This window comes from Bos indicus, chromosome 22, assembly GCF_029378745.1.
Source record: "Bos indicus isolate NIAB-ARS_2022 breed Sahiwal x Tharparkar chromosome 22, NIAB-ARS_B.indTharparkar_mat_pri_1.0, whole genome shotgun sequence".
In the NCBI taxonomy this organism is placed as follows: domain Eukaryota; kingdom Metazoa; phylum Chordata; class Mammalia; order Artiodactyla; family Bovidae; genus Bos; species Bos indicus.
In genome coordinates, this window is record NC_091781.1 from 17,878,385 (window position 1) to 17,896,654 (window position 18,270).

The following is an 18,270-nucleotide window of genomic DNA, read 5'->3' on the forward strand; positions in this document are numbered from 1 at the left end:
TGCAGGTGGATTCTTTACCAACTGAGCTATCAGGGAAGCCCCTATAAAATATTATTGAGATGTTTTCCATTCTTTTTTTCATGCTACATCTTTGAAACCTGGTGTGTGTTTTATACTTACAGGACATCTCAGCTGAGGTCAGTCACACAGCAGATGCTTAATAGCTCTCTGTGGGGTGGGGGGTTCAAGATGGGAAACACATGTACACCCATGGCTGATTCATGTCAATGTATGGCAAAAACCACTACAATATTGTAAAGTAGTTAGCCTCCAATTAAAATAAATAAATTAAAAAAAAAATAAAAGTAACTGTTAAAAAGGAAAAAAAAAAAAAAAAAGCTCTGTGTGGACTCTGGCTACCATATATGACAGAGTATTACACAGAGTTTTAAGCAGGGGCGTGCGAGTACCTGATTTACTAGTTAACTCACAAGAAGGACACCCAGGAGGTTCTAAGAGAAATCCAGTTGGTAACTAACAAGGCCGAGGGGCGGGGGACCCACAGCTGAGTGTCTGCTATCCTACGTGTGTTTCAAGCAGTGAGCTGGGAGGGGAGAGTGCTTTCCTCAAGATCATAGAGCTAGAAATGAGGCCAAGCAAAACCCTGAACCCAGATCTCTTTGTTTCATGCCAATTTAGAAAGTCCACAATCATCATGGCTCAGGAAGATGATGTTTTTACTGTGTTGCAAGCGCGGCTTAGTTGTAGTTGTTTTAATATACATACATGAGTGACGGCTTCTATTTGGTTATGATTGTTCTCAGCATACTGTTTTCATTAAAAACAACCAACACTTAAGAGTAGGTAGATATCAATAATCCCTGAACCACATAGTATATTTTAATATGTATTAATTGATATAAACATACCATGAACCACATAATACCTTTTAATTGTATCAGCTTGGCCCATCATTTGTACAATATATATGTGGATTGTTCACAACTTGAATTTTTTTATTTCTTTCCTGCCATTCTTATAGTAACTTTAATTTTAGAATAACTAATTTTCTCCAGATTTTTGGATGGACTCCTAGATCAAGAAAGGCTTTGCCTATGAGGTCAAATCATTTGGATGAGAAGAAAACATGATTCCTGGACCCAGCAATTCTCTTGCCTTCAAGCCTGTCTTTGACAGGGACAGTGAAGGGCACAATGAGATCTGTCCATTGTGAAGGAGCACTGAGTCAGGAATCCAGAGCCCTGCATTTGATTCTAGCTCTGCTAAAAGCCATGTGGCTGCCATCGTGCACAAGGCCACTTGCAACTCATTTATCATTTACTGGGATCAAGTGATCAATAAGCTCTGAACATCAGCTATGTGTCCCACTTAATGGTGCAACAGAGCCTTCCCTTCTTTGCCAGTTTGAAAAGTGGAGGAGAGAGAATATGAAAATCTCACTGTGTGTTTCAGCTTCGTCACAGAGGCGAGCTTATGATTTGGGTAATATATTTAAGAGTCTCTGAGTCCCTGCAAAAATGAGGTTAACCATCTTTATTCCTCTTACCTTACAAAGCATATCCTTACATTCATTTATATATGTCTGTACTGGGCAGAATTCTAAATTACTGCCAGGTTACCTGGCCCATGTATAGTCCCCTCCCCGTGAATGTGGGTGGTGCTTGTAACTTCCTTCTAACCAACAGAATGTGGCAAAGATTGTGGGATTCTGCTCCTGTGATTCTGCTGAGTCTTGTGGCCAAAGTGAAGCGATTTTACAGGTGGAATTAAGGTCTCTAATGGGGAGAGTCTCCTGGGTGGGCCTGACCTAATCAGGTGAGCCCTTCGCAGGCAGAGCCAGCAGTCAGGAAATCTCTACCTCTGACCCACTAGCTTTCAAAAAGTGAGCTGCCACGAGTTCGATATCTGTAAGGAAGTGAATTCTGCCAACAACCACGTGGCAGAATGATAAATAAGGATTGTTCTAAGTTGCTAAGCTTGTGGTAATTTATCATGCAGTGTATTGACAAACTACATTCTGTCATCCTCATCCTTGGATCTGTTTAAAAGATTTACTTCTCTGCCATTTCTTGGGGGTGAAGATGTTTGGTATCCCTTTTCAAAAAGAAATACTTCTGCTCCCCTCAGTTCTTAGCGCTTCTTGGAGCATTAAGTTACAGGAGTTGGGTGAGTCCTTTGGGAAGCAGCCTTTACCATGGACAAGTGTCTAGTTACCGTCCTGGAGGACTGAACCATATCCACATTTAATTTCTGTAGGTGTACTATTTACTGCTATCCTCGGTGTGTGCGTGTGCGTGTGTGTGTGTGTGTGTGTGTGTGTGTTCGCACCCACGTGCGTTTCTGGACGCGTGCGTGCGATTCCAGGTGCGCACGTGGCTTTCTCTGAGCACACGTGCCTTTCTCTGCAGGCATGTGCACTTCTGCGCACGTGCATGCGCGCGTATGTCAGAATAGCCGGGAAAGATGAGAACAGGTGCGCGGGATTTGCTCTGTGCAGTCTGCATTTCACGTGGATAAGCCTTAAGACCACCCCTAGGTAGCAGGTGTTGTTAATCCTATCTGCAGATGAGAAAGTGAAGCTCTGCTGTGTAACGTGAGCTGCTCAAGCTTCAGAGCTAGTTGGGATCCACACCCAAGTGGGGTCCCTCGGGAGAGGCTTGGCTTTGGAGAGAGGGCTCAGCCCGGACGATGGCGGAGGCACAGGACTCCCGGCCGTCAGAGATGGTTCTGGATGTTCCCGGTGACCCCTCCTGCTCTGGGCCTGGGAGGCAGTGGCTGAGACCTGAGGTGGGTGTCTTTAATCTCCTGGCTTCCTCCCGGTGGGCCAGGGTGTTGGATGGTCGTTTTCCTCCACCTGTCGCCACAGGTCCTGTCAGCCCGAGGGCCGCTGTCTCCCTCGGCCCCTTCAGGCCGGGGGTGGGGGGGCGGAGTGTCCCGGAATCCCGCGGTCGCTAGCCCGGGAGTGATCTCTCCTCCCCTCCCGAGTGGGTTCAGGCCGCTGCTGTTTCCTCATTCGTTGGTTGCCCTTTCGTTAAACTCTCTTCAGTTACTCCTTCGAGTGTTTCCAGTCAGGACCCTGACGCGTCCGGGAGCAAAAGTGGGCTTTAGGGAGGACTCCTCCCCTGGTTGTGGAGATGTGCGTTGCCCTGCGATTTCTCACGTCGTGTTTTTGGCTCTTGGCGTGTGAGTGAGTTAAAAGGCGCCGAGGCTTGCAGTTCATTAGGATGGGAAACCTAGAGAGAGGAGCTGGGAAAGCAGGACAGGAAGCTGGCGACCCTCTCGCGGGAACGTCTCCCGGCCGCTCTTGAGTCTTGAGGAGAAGACTGAGCGTGCAGGACTCCTTTGGCGGGTGACAGTGACTCGTGCGGTCCGTCACTCCCCTGTGCCTCCGGTACCTGGTGTGTGGAGACGGCGGCCGTGAGGCGTGGATGCGGGGCTGCGGCCTGCACTGCCTTTCCAAAGGGGCCTTGTTCCCATGCCTGCCCAGCTCACAGTGACTCTCAGTTCAGTTTAGTTCAGTCGCTCAGTCGTGTCTGACTCTTTGCGACCCCATGAATCGCAGCACGCCAGGCCTCCCTGTCCATCACCAACTCCCGGAGTTCATTCAGACTCACATCCATTGAGTCAGTGATGCCATCCAGCCATCTCATCCTCTGTCGTCCCCTTCTCCTCCTGCCCCCAATCCCTCCCAGCATCAGAGTCTTTTCCAATGAGTCAACTCTTCGCATGAGGTGGCCAAAGTACTGGAGTTTCAGCTTTAGCATCATTCCTTCCAAAGAAATCCCAGGGCTGATCTTCAGAATGGACTGGTTGGACCTCCTTGTAGTCCAAGGGACTCTCAAGAGTCTTCTCCAACACCACAGTTCAAAAGCATCAATTCTTTGGTGCTCAGCCTTCTTCACAGTCCAACTCTCACATCCATACATGACCACAGGAAAAACCATAGCCTTGACTAGACGGACATTTGTTGGCAAAGTAATGTCTCTGCTTTTGAATATGCTATCTAGGTTGGTCATAACTTTCCTTCCAAGGAGTAAGCATCTTTTAATTTCATGGCTGCAGTCACCATCTGCAGTGATTTTGGAGCCCCCCAAAATAAAGTCTGACACTGATCCACTGTTTCCCCATCTATTTCCCATGAAGTGATGGGACTGGATGCCATGATCTTCGTTTTCTGAATGTTGAGCTTTAAGCCAACTTTTTCACTCTCCACTTTCACTTTCATCAAGAGGCTTTTGAGTTCTTCTTCACTTTCTGCCATAAGGGTGGTGTCATCTGCATATCTGAGGTTATTGACATTTCTTCCGGCAATCTTGATTCCAGCTTGTGTTTCTTCCAGTCCGGCATTTCTCATGATGTACTCTGCATCTAAGTTAAATAAGCAGGGTGACAATATACAGCCTTGATGTACTCCTTTTCCTATTTGGAACCAGTCTGTTGTTCCATGTCCAGTTCTAACTGTTGCTTCCTGACCTGCATACAAATTTCTCAAGAGGCAGGTCAGGTGGTCTGGTATTCCCATCTCTTTCAGAATTTTCCACAGTTTGTTGTGATCCACACAGTCAAAGGCTTTGGCATAGTCAATAAAGCTGAAATAGGTATTTTTCTGGAATTCTCTTTGCTTTTTCCATGATCCAGTGGATGTTGACAATTTGATCTCTGGTTCCTCTGCCTTTTCTAAAACCAGCTTGAACATCAGGAAGTTCACGGTTCACATATTGCTGAAGCCTGGCTTGGAGAATTTTGAGCATTACTTTACTAGTGTGTGAGATGAGTGCAATTGTGTGGTAGTTCGAGCATTCTTTGGCATTGCCTTTCTTTGGGATTGGAATGAAAACTGACCTTTTCCAGTCCTGTGGCCACTGCTGAGTTTTCCAAATTTGCTGGCATATTGAGTGCAGCGCTTTCACAGCATCATCTTTCAGGATTTAAAATAGCTCAACTGGAATTCCATCACCTCCGCTAGCTTTGTTCGTAGTGATGCTTTCTAAGGCCCACTTGACTTCACATTCCAGGATGTCTGGCTCTAGGTCAGTGATCACACCATCGTGATTATCTGTATCATGAAGATCTTTTTTGTACAGTTCTTCTGTGTATTCTTGCCATCTCTTCTTAATATCTTCTGCTTCTGTTAGGTCCATACCATTTCTGTCCTTTATCGAGTTCATCTTTGCATGAAATGTGTCCTTGGTATCTCTAATTTTCTTGAAGAGATCTCTAGTCATTCCCATTCTGTTGTTTTCCTCTATTTCTTTGCATTGATCGCTGAAGAAGGCTTTCTTATCTCTTCTTGCTATTCTTTGGAACTCTGCATTTACGTGACTCTAGCCTTGAATTTTTGGAGATCAGGTTCTTTTCGGGAGATGCTGGGGAACCCGGAGCAGTTTGCGGAGCTGGGCCCTCTTCCTAAGATGAAATCCCTGTAATTCGCTGACCCGGATGGAATTTGTAACCACTCGGTAGCAAAATACTTGTATTCTGCCAGGCCCACTGGGAGGGAGGTGTTGGTATGACTCACTCCAGAGAATGGCTGTTGAATGCGATGAAGAGACAAACTTGGAGTTCCGAGTTCCTAGCCTGAGAATGATTTTGATCTTTGGGTGAGGGCTGGACTTGGAGGTGGTGCAGTGGAGGGTTTACCATGGCCTACCCAAGGAGGAGCTGCTCAGCTTCAAGGGAGGTGCTCAGGATAATGGAACCCAAGTGCCCTTTTTGAGCTCCCATCAACAAGACTCTGCCAGACTCTGTCCCTGAGCCATTCCACAGCATCCTCACAACACTTTCCTGAGGTGGTGGTCTTGTCAACCTTTGACCGAAGAGCAAACTGAGTCCCAGGGATGTTATATAATTTCGCCAAGGTCATGTAGCAGGTTGCAGAGTCTTAAATTGGACCCACATATATCAAACTCCAAAGATGGTAGGAATAGAAACTACAAAACAACAACTAAAGCACCAGCAACCATTTCTTGGACTGTTCCCCATATGTCAAGCTAAATTTCATCATGTTTAAGTACTCTGCAGTGTAGCATCTCGATCCCTAGCATAGATGTAAAAAGCATTTCAGCCCCCGACCCCCAACACACACTTAACACTGGTGGTTGTCTAATTGTAAGTAACCCTCGTGATCTAATGACAACTGTTTAGAATAAAATCTGTTTTTAAATTTTTTGAAAACTTTTTATTTTATATTGGAATACAGCTGACTATGTGGATCACAGTAAACTGTGGAAAATTCTGAAGGAGATGGAAATACCAGACCACCTGACCTGCCTCTTGAGAAATCTGTATGCAGGTCAGGAAGCAACAGTTAGAACTGGACATGGAACAACAGACTGGTTCCAAATAGGAAAAGGAGTACGTCAAGGCTGTATATTGTCACCCTGCTTATTTAACTTAGATGCAGAGTACATCATGAGAAATGCCGGACTGGAAGAAACACAAGCTGGAATCAAGATTGCCGGAAGAAATGTCAATAACCTCAGATATGCAGATGACACCACCCTTATGGCAGAAAGTGAAGAAGAACTCAAAAGCCTCTTGATGAAAGTGAAAGTGGAGAGTGAAAAAGTTGGCTTAAAGCTCAACATTCAGAAAATGAAGATCATGGCATCCAGTCCCATCACTTCATGGCAAATAGATGGGGAAACAGTGTCAGACTTTATTTTGGGGGGCTCCAAAATCACTGCATATGGTGATTGCAGCCATGAAATTAAAAGACGCTTACTTCTTGGAAGGAAAGTTATGACCAACCTAGATAGCATATTCAAAAGCAGAGACATTACTTTGCCAACAAATGTCCGTCTAGTCAAGGCTATGGTTTTTCCTGTGGTCATGTATGGATGTGAGAGTTGGACTATAAAGAAAGCTGAGTGCTGAAAAATGGATGCTTTTGAACTGTGGTGTTGGAGAAGACTCTTGAGAGTCCCTTGGACTACAAGGAGATCCAACCCGTCCATCCTAAAGGAGATCAGTCCTGGGTGTTCATTGGAAGGACTGATATTGAAGCTGAAACTCCAATACTTTGGCCACCTGATACGGAGAGCAGACTCATTTGAGAAGACCCTGATGCTGGGAAGGATTTAGGGCAGGAGGAGAAGGGGATGACAGAGGATGAGATGGTTGGATGGCATCACCGACTCAATGGATGTGGGTTTGGGTAGACTCCGACAGTTGGTGATGGATAGGGAGGCCTGGCCTGCTGCCGTTCATGGGGTCGCAAACAGTCAGACATGACTGAGCGACTGAACTGAACTGACAGCTGATTAACAATGTTGTGATAGTTTCAGGTGTACAGCAGAGTGACTCAGCCATTTAAAAAAATATTTATTTGACTGTGCTGGGTCCTAGTTGTAATTCCACGTGGAATCTTTGCTCTTTGTTGTCCCATGCAGCATCTAGTTCCCTGGCCAGGGATTGAACCTGGGCCCCCTGCATTGGGAGTGGAGAGTTTTAGCCACTGGACCACCAGGGAAGTCCCTAAAATCTATTTTAGAATAACTTTTACACACTAGGGATAATGGGGAAATTCGGCCCTGTTCAGCCCATCAGGAAGTGTCTAATGAACAAGAGATTGGGTGGGTGCCTTGTAGCACCCAAGTTTCCCAGGAGAACTTAAGAAGCAGAGAGGAGATAAAGATCAGTATAGTTAAAGCTGTCATTAACATCTTTTCCCATCATCATGTTTTCCATTCAGTTTGCCATATTGGCATTTTAATTTTCCAAAGCCTTGTGACCCTATTTCCTGTTAATATTTTCTCTTGACATGTTGAAATCATTTTGTACTCTAAAAAAAAAAAAAAAAAAAAAAAAAAGGTAACTGTGCTTTTATATGTTATCTTTAGGAGCAAAGTTGACACATGCAGGCTTCATTCAGATTGAAGTGTCTGAGGTCCCGTCTGTGAACCTGTGTTATGGGCAGTTTGGAACCAGTTGTATAGCTTGGTCTCAAGGCCAAAATGAGACTGAATTGTGAAGGAGGTGATGTCTGGTTTGATCCATTTCCTGTTTCTTGTCTTTCTTCAGTGATTAAGTTGGCCTGTCTGAACAGCCCATTCTGACCTACTCCCCATGTCTTACTCTACACAGCAGCCTTATCTTTCCTTTTCTGTTCGTCACAACCTACCTGTCCTGAGAACTATGCTTTCAGAGCTCTGCCCAATCCCCCCCTTCCCTGAGTTCAGTATGTACTTTGAGTACATATTGAATTGATAATTCCAATTTTCACATTGTTATTGGAAACCATATTAATAAGTTATTAATATAGTTTTAGTTATAATAAATAAATAAAATAATAAAGTTTTAGTTATTCCCATGCACAGTATGAAAAAAAAAAAAACTTTGGAGAAAAGAGAGATGGTTTTGAAATAAGGCATATCTGAGTTTGAACCAATTATGAGCTGTGCAGCCATGGGCAAATTAACTCTTAGATTGGTCTAGCTGTGAGATAATCATGATGACCCTACTTTAAGACCCTACTTAAAGACCCTACCTGCCTTTAATAAAGGAATGGAGCAATGGCACCCCACTCCAGTACTCTTGCCTGGAAAATCCCATGGACGGAGGAGCCTGGTAGGCTGCAGTCCATGCGGTCGCGAAGAGTCAGACACGACTGAGCGACTTCCCTTTCACTTTTCACTTTCATGCATTGGAGAAGGAAATGGCAACCCGCTCCAGTGTTCTTGCCTGGAGAATCCCAGGGACGGGGGAGCCTGGTGGGCTGCCGTCTATGGGGTCGCACAGAGTCGGACACAACTGAAGCAACTTAGCAGCAGCAGCAGCAGCCACTCTATTGCAAGCAATACAGTAATACCCCCAGTTTCCTTCCTCTCCCAATAATTTTGTCCCTTCTAATGCCCACCCTCTTCTTTGTTTATCACAAATAGATTCAGAATAACAGTTCCCCATCATTGCTTCCTTTCTCCTGCAGGAGATTAAAATGTCACAACGGACCAGTTCTGCATAGGCTGTTTTAGTTGCGTGCCTGTGGCAGATAACTGCAAGGGTAAGTTTGTCAGATGGTTACTAAGCATCTCCCTAAAGCTAACAGAGGGAGTTGGACAGGACCTCTGAGCTATCTCCCATCCCCTCCTCTTTGGCACCCACAGGATGTTTGCTGCCATCTGCAAGGACTCTTTCTGTGTCTGAGAGCCCATTCTCTGACCAGACCCAGCAGTTGGGGAAAACACTCATTGTTACAAGGTGTCTTGCTACCTTGGGCTGCCATCTGCCTTCTGGGCTGTCACTCATCTATTCTTTCCAGCTTTTGGAATCTCTTTGGAAGGCTGTCCTTTACTCACGTGATGGCAATAGATCAGCTAACAAACTGGTCATGTGTTCACGAGGTCTTCTCCGCCTTCTCCCCTTTAGATTTTAGGCACCACTTTATCCTTCTTCAGTTACACTCAACTCTTCTGTTCCACTTTGTCGGCAGTCACCTTTCCCTCCTATCTCAATGGGCTGTGGTTCAGCCTCTGCAGGGGTAGGAGCACCAGCTTTGAAATTAGGTCTGGTTCATATATGTGTTGACACGTACTGGAAGCCTCAGTTTACCTGTCTGTAAAGTGGAAACAGTAATACCAATGTCATAGAACTACCATGCAGGTTAAATGCTCTGCTGTCTAGAAAGTGTGCAGTCTGGTGCATGGAATGGAGAAGGTGTTTGATACCTGGTGGCTGTGTAATTATTATTTAATTATTAGGCAGTTATTGTTTGTTCCGTTGCAGGTAGGTAGTCATCATGTTTGGTTCTCTTAGAAAGTCTTCCCAGGGACACTTAAGATTTTGCCCAGTCTGGATGTGGGTGTCCTTTCCTCCCTTACAACAGGAAAACGACCTTAAGTAAGTGTTTCTGTTATTTTTCTTTATACTTACAGATTCTTGGTAGGATAGGATCATCAAAATACCGTCTGATGGTCATGTTAAGTACCTTAGTTTGAGGCAGGTTATCATTTAAGAACAGTTTGCATCTTCTTTGGCTGCATATGTCCTAAGAGGCTCCCTGAGAATGCAACACGATGTCCAGACGTCTGTGGGCAGAATTCCAGAGCTTCTGAAAGATGAGCCTGTCCTGTGGCTGATGAACAAGGTATGAAGACACTAAATCCCCCCGAGCGAGTCTAGCAAGGCCTGGCCCCTGTCTGGCCTTTCTGGAAAGATGGGATGAGTTCGCTCAGAAAAAAAGGGATTGGGGGTGTTTTCAAGGAAGAGTCTTCCTTGTCAGAAGTTAGACAGTGAAAGATCTGGGGTTTTCTGTTGATTTTCCCAGTTGTTCTCACAGCCCAAGACACATGGTTTGGCCATGATGTCATCTGACATGGATAGACATGCCACAGCCAGAAGCTGTCAAGCAGGTCCTGGGTTATGATGGAGGGTGGGAGGGATGTGCAGTTTGAAGGCTACGTGAGTAATGTTTTCCAGTAGGGTATTATCACCCGTCCCATCACTGATGGGGGGGATAGAACTGAACTCCTTAAAATACTCAAAACCAGCTTTTCTGTATCGTCCCCAAAGACTATGATTTCCCAAGTTAAAATCCTGTATTTAGCAGTCTTGTCTTTTGTCATGCTAGGAAGTATTTTCAGATCATCCAGTTGAATGTAGATGATGAATTTCAGTCATTTGTCTATTAATTCATTCAATCAATGGATCGTTCAGTCATTTGGTCTATGGTTCAGTTGTTCATTTGGTCTCATTCCATTGGTCCATTGATTTTTCAGTCTTTCAGTCGTTCAACAAACAGCCATTGCAGAACTCTGTATCAAGAGCTCTGTGGGTGTGGGGCATCCCACAGTGATTAAAAAAAAATTAACAGGATCTTCTGCTGGGAAAGGCAGACGTTAAACAAGAAATTAAAGCCAAAGGTGATGAATGAGGAGCACTGTGATAGGAAAAGCAAGGACCCTGAGGGAAAGGATGACCAGTTTGGCTGGATATTACAGTTCTCTGTCATCTAAAACATCAGATTCCCTTGACTTAACTTCTAGGGTATCTAAATAAATAACTCCAGACAGCCTTCACTAGAAAGAATTAGAGCTCATATTTGTGAAGCTTTTGATATGTGGTCAGGCCCTGAACTAAGATGAACTAAGATGCACAAAGATGGTCATACTTAATCCTCGCAATAACTATAGGTTAGGGACTCTTAAGTATCCCCATTTCACAGATGAAGAAGCTGAGGCTCAAAGAGCATTAGCAACTTGTCTGTAGTTGCAAAGAGTGAAGTGGCAGAGCCAGGATTGAACCCTGTTCTCTCTGCTTCCAGAGCACGTGGTGCTAACCACAGATGCTTTTTTCCTACTCGTGCCCAGTACCTGGGAATCCTGTAACAGGGAGAGAACCCAAGGCAAAGAGAACCTCAAAGAGAACCCAAGGCAAAGAGGACACTTCCTAGCTTACTCCCAAAGAGCCAAGTGCTCTGCAGTGAGGCTGGCAGCCCATGGAAATAAGAGCAAGGACTTGGGGTGACAAGTCAGAGAACATCTTGGGGTGAGCTGTGTTCCTGCATCCCAGAGAAACTGAGAAGTCTTTACAGGAAGCTGTTTGTAACAGCAGAAAGACCTTAGGCAATCCAGCCCAGAAATAAATCAATCTTATGCTCACGCATGCATTTTAAATGTAGCTAGAGTAATACAAACTGAATTAAGAACCTACTGCCCACATGACATCTTTATTTGGTTGTAAAACACTCTATTACACACACTTGTTTGTTTTTTCGATGATCAGAAAAAGAAAGTGAGTCAGTCATTTCTGCAGAAATAAGTCCTATGTTTCAAAAGAAAATAGTTTTCTTAGAGAACACAGCCTTCTTTCTATTTTTTCCCCACTCCTATGTCCCCTCCTCCCATTCAGTAATATGTATCTCCTGTCCAGATGTTAGACGACTTTGAACTAATTTGGAAGTCTTCGTGCTTAATTTAGAAGTGATTCACATACACACTGAGTAAGTAGTATCTGAGTTTGGCCAGAGATAGAGATAGTTGTAGTGATGTGATTCAGGCTTGCCAGTGAGAGGTCAGCCTTCTATCACTTGAGATGTGACTGAATCACTATGGTGACTCAGCTTGAGTCTCTACAACTGTGAACATAATGGTGAGCCTGCTCAGCAGCTTCTTTTAGTGTCCGCCACGTGGTGTGAGTTGATTCTCTGCTAATGGGCACGTGTTCTCAATGGAGATGTGAGTGGGTCATGTTTCCTCATATCTCTCTGTCCATTTGGCTTGGTATCTGCAGTTACCACAGGCTTCGTTCATCCATCATCCCTGCCCCAAAGGGATTCTTTTACCTGATGTCTTACTATCCTTAAAGACTGTGTGTGCTCAGTCATGTCCAACTCTTTGCGACCCCATGGACTGTAGCCTGCCAGGCTCCTCTGACCGTGGGATTTTCCAGGCAAGAACACTGGAGTGGATTGCCATATCATTCTGCAGGGGATCTTCCCAGCCCAGGGGTCAAACCTGTGTCTCCTGCATTGGCAGACAGATTCTTTACCACTGAACTTCCGGGGAAGCCACATCATTAAAGAGGAATAAACTAGGAGTTGGGGATTAACAGATACACACTATTGTATATAAAACAGATAAAGACCTTTGGTATAGCACAGTGAACTATATGTAATATCTTGTAATAGCCTATAATGGAGAAGAATCTGAAAAAGAATGTATGTATGTAAATGGCCACCCACTCCAGTATTCTTGTCTAGGAAATCCCATGGACAAAGGAGCCTATAGTCCACGGGGTCACAAGAGTCAGACACAATTTAGAAACTAAACAACAAATATACACACACACACACACATATATTCACACACACACACATATTCACACACATATATACACACACACGTTTATAGGTATATACACACACATATATAACTGAATCACTTTGGTATACCACTGAAACTAACACATTATAAATCAGCTAAACTTTAAAAAAAAAAAAAAAGACAGTTCCTTCCTTTCCAGAGTCGCAAACAGTGAGCATCAGAATCCAACTAGTCGGCCTAAACGCCATCTAACTACAATGGTACTGTCTCTGCTAGCGCAGTATTATGACTGTTACCACCATCTGCACTCCTGTTAGTACCAGCAGGTAATACAGTGTAACACTTATGAGTTACAGCCGCTGGTTGAATTCTTTATATGCTGTGTCTCTATTCATCCTTGTACCATTCGCCTTCAGAGGGTGCTATCTGGATCCCCCGTCTTCTGCTGAAGAAGCAAAATGCAGGGTCAGATAAGCAAAGGAATTCACCTGAGTGTTAGCCATGGGTCAATGGCAGAGGTATTTTGTAAACCCGATTAACTGACACTGTACTGTAACCACCTCATTGGTGCTTTCTACCTTCCTGATCTTTTTCACCATCTCATATCCAGTCACCTCTGTGCTGTTGTTTATGTGGTAGTGGTGGCTTGGCACTTGCCATACTCAGAGGAACAAGGTGGCAAGAGCAGCAGAGTCATTTCCAGAGCTCACAGCTTTTAACCTACTGATACTTCAACTACAGTCTGCCTCATCCATCAAAGAAGATCCCCGGAAGGAAAGCAGAAACCTGGATTAGCACGGATTCTGCAGGAAGAGCTTGTTGAGCCTCTCTGTGACACTTTTCTTATCAATATCCGGGCAAGAGAGCCATTCTCAAAGTACTTTCTTTTTGCCTCATAGACTTTTTTCCCCTTATCACACTATTATTACAATTTTGTTTCCTCTCCTGAGGATTTTAGCTTGTTCTTTGTAGGAATAGTCTAAGGTCGTCTAAAAGGTTTTGTGCAAACTGTGTTTTCCTGGATTGTTTGACTCTGATCTCCACTCAGGAGGACTTGATGGTGTGTTTGGACACTGGAAAGCATTCCATGGCTTCTAATTTCAAGGTGGAGGGGTTACTCCCATAGACAAGAGTGGGTCCTGTCCTGGGGACTCCACCCTGGCTTCCTGGTCACCCAGTCCTTCCAGGCCAGGTTTAGGTTCCTTGGGCCCCAGAATTCCCTGCTCGAAGGAGCTTAATCCCATTTTCAGAGCAGAGCAGGTCTCTTCTCTGGGGCCATTCTCCTCCACGGAGAATGGTGGAGGGAACCAGGAGGTGGCTGCTTATGGGGTGTGGATCAAGTTTGAGAATCTGCACATGTGTGAGTTGAGACAGCTTAGAGTGTGGGGTGGAAAAGGAAGATGGAAACATACTAGAAGCCACAGGGGAATCTAAGAGTTTGGAATCCAAACCTAGCCTTCCAGGTAGTTTTACAGACATTTATCATGGTAGGAAGATAAACCATATTTTTATTGAACAGTGTGTTATCTGGGTTTATAACTTCTATATATTCAGACATATACTATGTAAGCCTCTGCTGGTACCCTTTCCCCTGGGTTCTTCAAATATTAGGAATAGGTCTTTAGCTACCCCTAGGGTGATCATTTGTTCTATTTTATCTGGGATAAAGGGGTTTCCCAGAATGCCAGATTGAAACTGCTAATGGAGAAAGACCTAGGCAAAAAGTGAGTTGATCTCTTGAGAAACTCACTATCTGTAATATACTGACTGTTCTTGGTTTGTTTAACTAAACAAAACTCAAGACTTCTCTCGGGGGCAAGAAAGAGCTTCTATTTACATTTTCATCATAATAGCACACTAGAAATTCTATTTAATGATAGACCTGTTCACAGAGTCAGGAGAAAATTAAAGGTCACTTAACCACAGGCAGGCCTCCTGTCTCCAGGCAGGATGCTGCCATTAGCCGTGGCCTTCGTGAAAGTGCCACCCAAATCATCAACAAGTGTTCAGTGACCGCTGAAAGAAGAAACGTCATAAGAAGGAAATCAAAATAGGTTTTTTATATCTGGGATGGTCTTATTTTCTCCACGAACAAGGAGACTGGACTGGTTCCACCAGCATCATTCCTATCCCATTTCTGACTGTGATGTCTAAAATGACTCCATGCCAGAGAGAGCCTACAGGTAACCAAGGACTGTGGACATATTGGGGTGTTTGGCACCTGAAAGAAGACTAGACGGGAGCATCTTTAACCAGACAACTCTCTAGGCAGTATTTAGAGGTAGACGAAGCTCGTCTCTACTCAGATTGCTGCTTCTACTTTTCCTGAGTTCCTGGGAATAAGACATCCTTTCATTTATTGAATGAGGCCAACAGGGGTAGCTTTCCAAGCAAGAGGAACTGCAAGAGCCAAGGCTCTGCAGCAGGAACATACTTACTTGAAAATCTAAAAGCAGACGAGAGGGGTGGGCTGGCAGAGGGGAACTATGGGGCAAGATGGGATCTTAGGGGAGGGGAGGGGCCAGGTCACCTAGGAGCTAAGAGCCGCAGTAAATGTGTCAGATTTTAACAAGGGTGGTGGAAGCACAGCGTGGTAGGCTGAATTGCGAGTCCCCCAAAGAGATCCACATCCTGGCCCTGGAATCTGTCGCAGACAGAAACGGACTTTGCAGATGTGGCAAAGTTAAGGATCTTCAGGTGGGAAGATGACCCTGGATTGTCTGGGTGGGCCCTGAGTGCCACTCCACGTCTCCCTGAGGAGGTGGAGGCAGAGGGAGCATTGTCACAGGAGAAGAGAAGCAGTGTGGTCTATCAGGGAGTGGTGGAGTGATGGAGTCACAAACAGGGAGTGCTGACAGCCTGCTGAGGCTGGAAGAGGCAATGAGCAGATTCTCCTCTGGAGCACCTGGAGGGAGCCACGATGACTGCAGCCCAGGAACACCGGTTTGGACTTCCAGCCTTCAGAACTGTGGGGCAGGAGAGTTTTTCTATAAACCACCATGTTTATGGTGATCTGTTACAACAGCCAAAGGAAGTGGATACAGGCACTGCTTAACTTTAGGCTGGAGTGCGATTTGATGGGTTTTGCATCTTTCGGTGACCACGCTGAGAGCTTTGTGGAGCAGAGAGCAGAGGCAGGCAGAAGTGGAAGCAGAGAGACCAGCTGGGAAGTTGTTGGCAGAGCTGTGATGCAGCAGTGGAGGTGGAGAGAGGGGGAACTTTCAAGATTTTATGCTCTGGAGGTTGAGTGACGAGACGTGCTGACAGATTGCCGTGGGATAAGGCAGGCTGTGAACGGGCTCATCAGCAGCTGAATCTGAATGTCGATGTGCTCTTTCTTCGGAGGAAAGCTTCTGATTTTAAAAAGAAGCAGAAGGATAACGCAGTGGTGGGATTTTAAGTTCTGTGTAACAGTACAGATGTGGAGAAAGCGCTTAGTGGGTGGTGGGCTTGGGAACTCGCCCTGCAGTCCATTGTGTCACTTGGCGTAGCTGACCTGTTCATAAGCTGTCACCAGTCTTTTTCCAGAAATAGATGGGCTGCACATCAACCAGTGACACCTTCCTTGTCGTCTCAAAGGAAATTTTTGTGATGCTTCTGGGTAGGGGAGGCATCTGAAAGATCTGGTCTGAATGCCACAATGATGATGTCCTTATGACATTTCAGAGGCCCCCCATCCTGGTTCACATTCTGGCATGTGTCTGATTCACCTGGGAGGTTTCTCCATGAAACAGATTGGAGAGGTGAGGCTGCAGAGATTCTGACCCCAGGCTGGGGTACCATGTAGGGCAGTGCTTCTCAGACTTTAAAGGTTCTGATTCGGCTAGTCTGGGGGAAGCCCGAGATTCTGCATCAGAGTTCCCAAGTGATGCTTATGCTGCTGGCCTCTGGACCACACTTAAAATAGCATGATGTAGGGGTCACTCTCAGATCTGTAAGCCCCACATGTTAAGGATGAGCCTGACTCCAGTTTGGATGTGAAGCTGCGTGTAGCAGAAACAAAGGTAGCTGGACGCATGATGAGCCCTGTTGTGCAAGGGCCCAGCTGTGATGGGGGTGCCACCCCTTCTCTTCTGAAAACCAGGGGCACTTGGTGTTCTCTCCTGCTGAGCTCACAGAGGCTCCCTGCCAAACCCAACAGGGACCAGCTTCCTGGACTGGGCTGTGAGGCTGAGGTCTGCCAGGCTCACCCCTTCCAGAAGAGCCAGGGCCAGACGACTGCCTCAGCCCGGTGCTGTCCGTCTTGCCTGGGGCCCCGTGAGGGCTGGCTCGAAGTCCTCAGCTTACTGTTTGTCATGCACAGTCCTGGCCATGCTTCCTCCTTACTTCAGACCCTGCCCTGCTCACTGGTTTCCCCGTCAAGTTCCACTCCTATCTCCAGCCTCTACAACCCCGCCGGATATTAATCCCTCGCTTCCTCTGTTCACTTCTTCTCTCTAGGCCTGAGCGGTCACAGTTTAACTCAGAAGCCATCCTCATACGATGGAGAAGGATATCTGTGGTGATGAGAGAGAGGAGTAGGATCTGGGCCTGAAGAGAGACAGTGCAAACTGGTGGCTAAGAGGGTAGATTTATCTCAGTATAAATCCCAGCTTGGTTGTACCTCATCTGGGTGACTTGGGACATTGTTGGGGCCTGAGTTTTCCAGTCAATAAAATGGGGGAAATAAAACTTGATTCTCAGGGTTGTTGTTGTAAACAGTCAATGAGCTGATGCACTTTTAAAATTAAAAGGCTTTATTCTGCAATGGGCACGTTATAATGGCAGTTCAGATTAGCCACTGCTGTTTGTTCTTCCCTCTACTCTCCTAACCTGGCCATCATCGCCCCTTCTCTCCTGACGCTTAGGATTTTGAGTCTTTAGTTGAGGTACAATCTTCAGCATGTCCTCCAGGTGAAATTCCTGAGGTAGGAAGAATTGATTGTATTCCAGAGACCATTTTTTTTTTTTTTTTTGAAAATTGCCCCGTGGGCATGGTTTGGGGCTACCCACTCTGCTGGGCTGGCCACAGCCCTTTAAAAGGAAATGAAGGGAAGTACTGACAATTCCGGCCATTAGTCCAGACTTGAAACAAACAGGAATCTCTAGGTCCAAACATTTCCCCTGTACAGCTTTGTTTACCTTAGAGACCAACAGCAACACAATTAGGTTTAAATGTCAGCAACAAGGAAAGGTTTGCGGTCAAGGACAGTGGAAGTCTTTTAAAAATCTAGTATCTGGGACCAGGGTTAATGCCTTCCTTCCTAGATGGGGAGGTGGAGACATTTCAGGGTTGCCCCATCATATTAAATAATGAGGAGATGACATTAGGTTTAATGTACGGTCTTCCCTAGACGTTTGGAAGAGACTCTCTGAATCAGTGCAGTTGAGGCCCCAAGATGAGCATTGGCTGGAGCCCTGCCTCCTCCACAGCCAGCCAGAGTAGACATTGTTGTCCATGGGCCACTGATGGAGAAGAAATAGAGGCTTTGGCTGGGTTTCATTCACCTACATGCACCACCAGATGTTCCTCAAGTACCTGGTACACGTCAGTGGCTGGTGGAGAGGT

General features: G+C 45.6%; 1 long non-coding RNA gene and 1 other non-coding gene across 2 annotated transcripts in view; one reads left to right on the plus strand and one right to left on the minus strand.

Moving 5' to 3' along the window:
* Nucleotides 1–18,270, plus strand: part of LOC139178589 (uncharacterized) — a 122,551-nt gene that overhangs the window by 12,557 nt on the left and 91,724 nt on the right. The window lies entirely within an intron of this gene.
* TRNAG-CCC (transfer RNA glycine (anticodon CCC)) lies at nucleotides 7,360–7,432 on the minus strand. The gene has a single exon. It is a non-coding gene; the product is annotated as a tRNA-Gly (tRNA).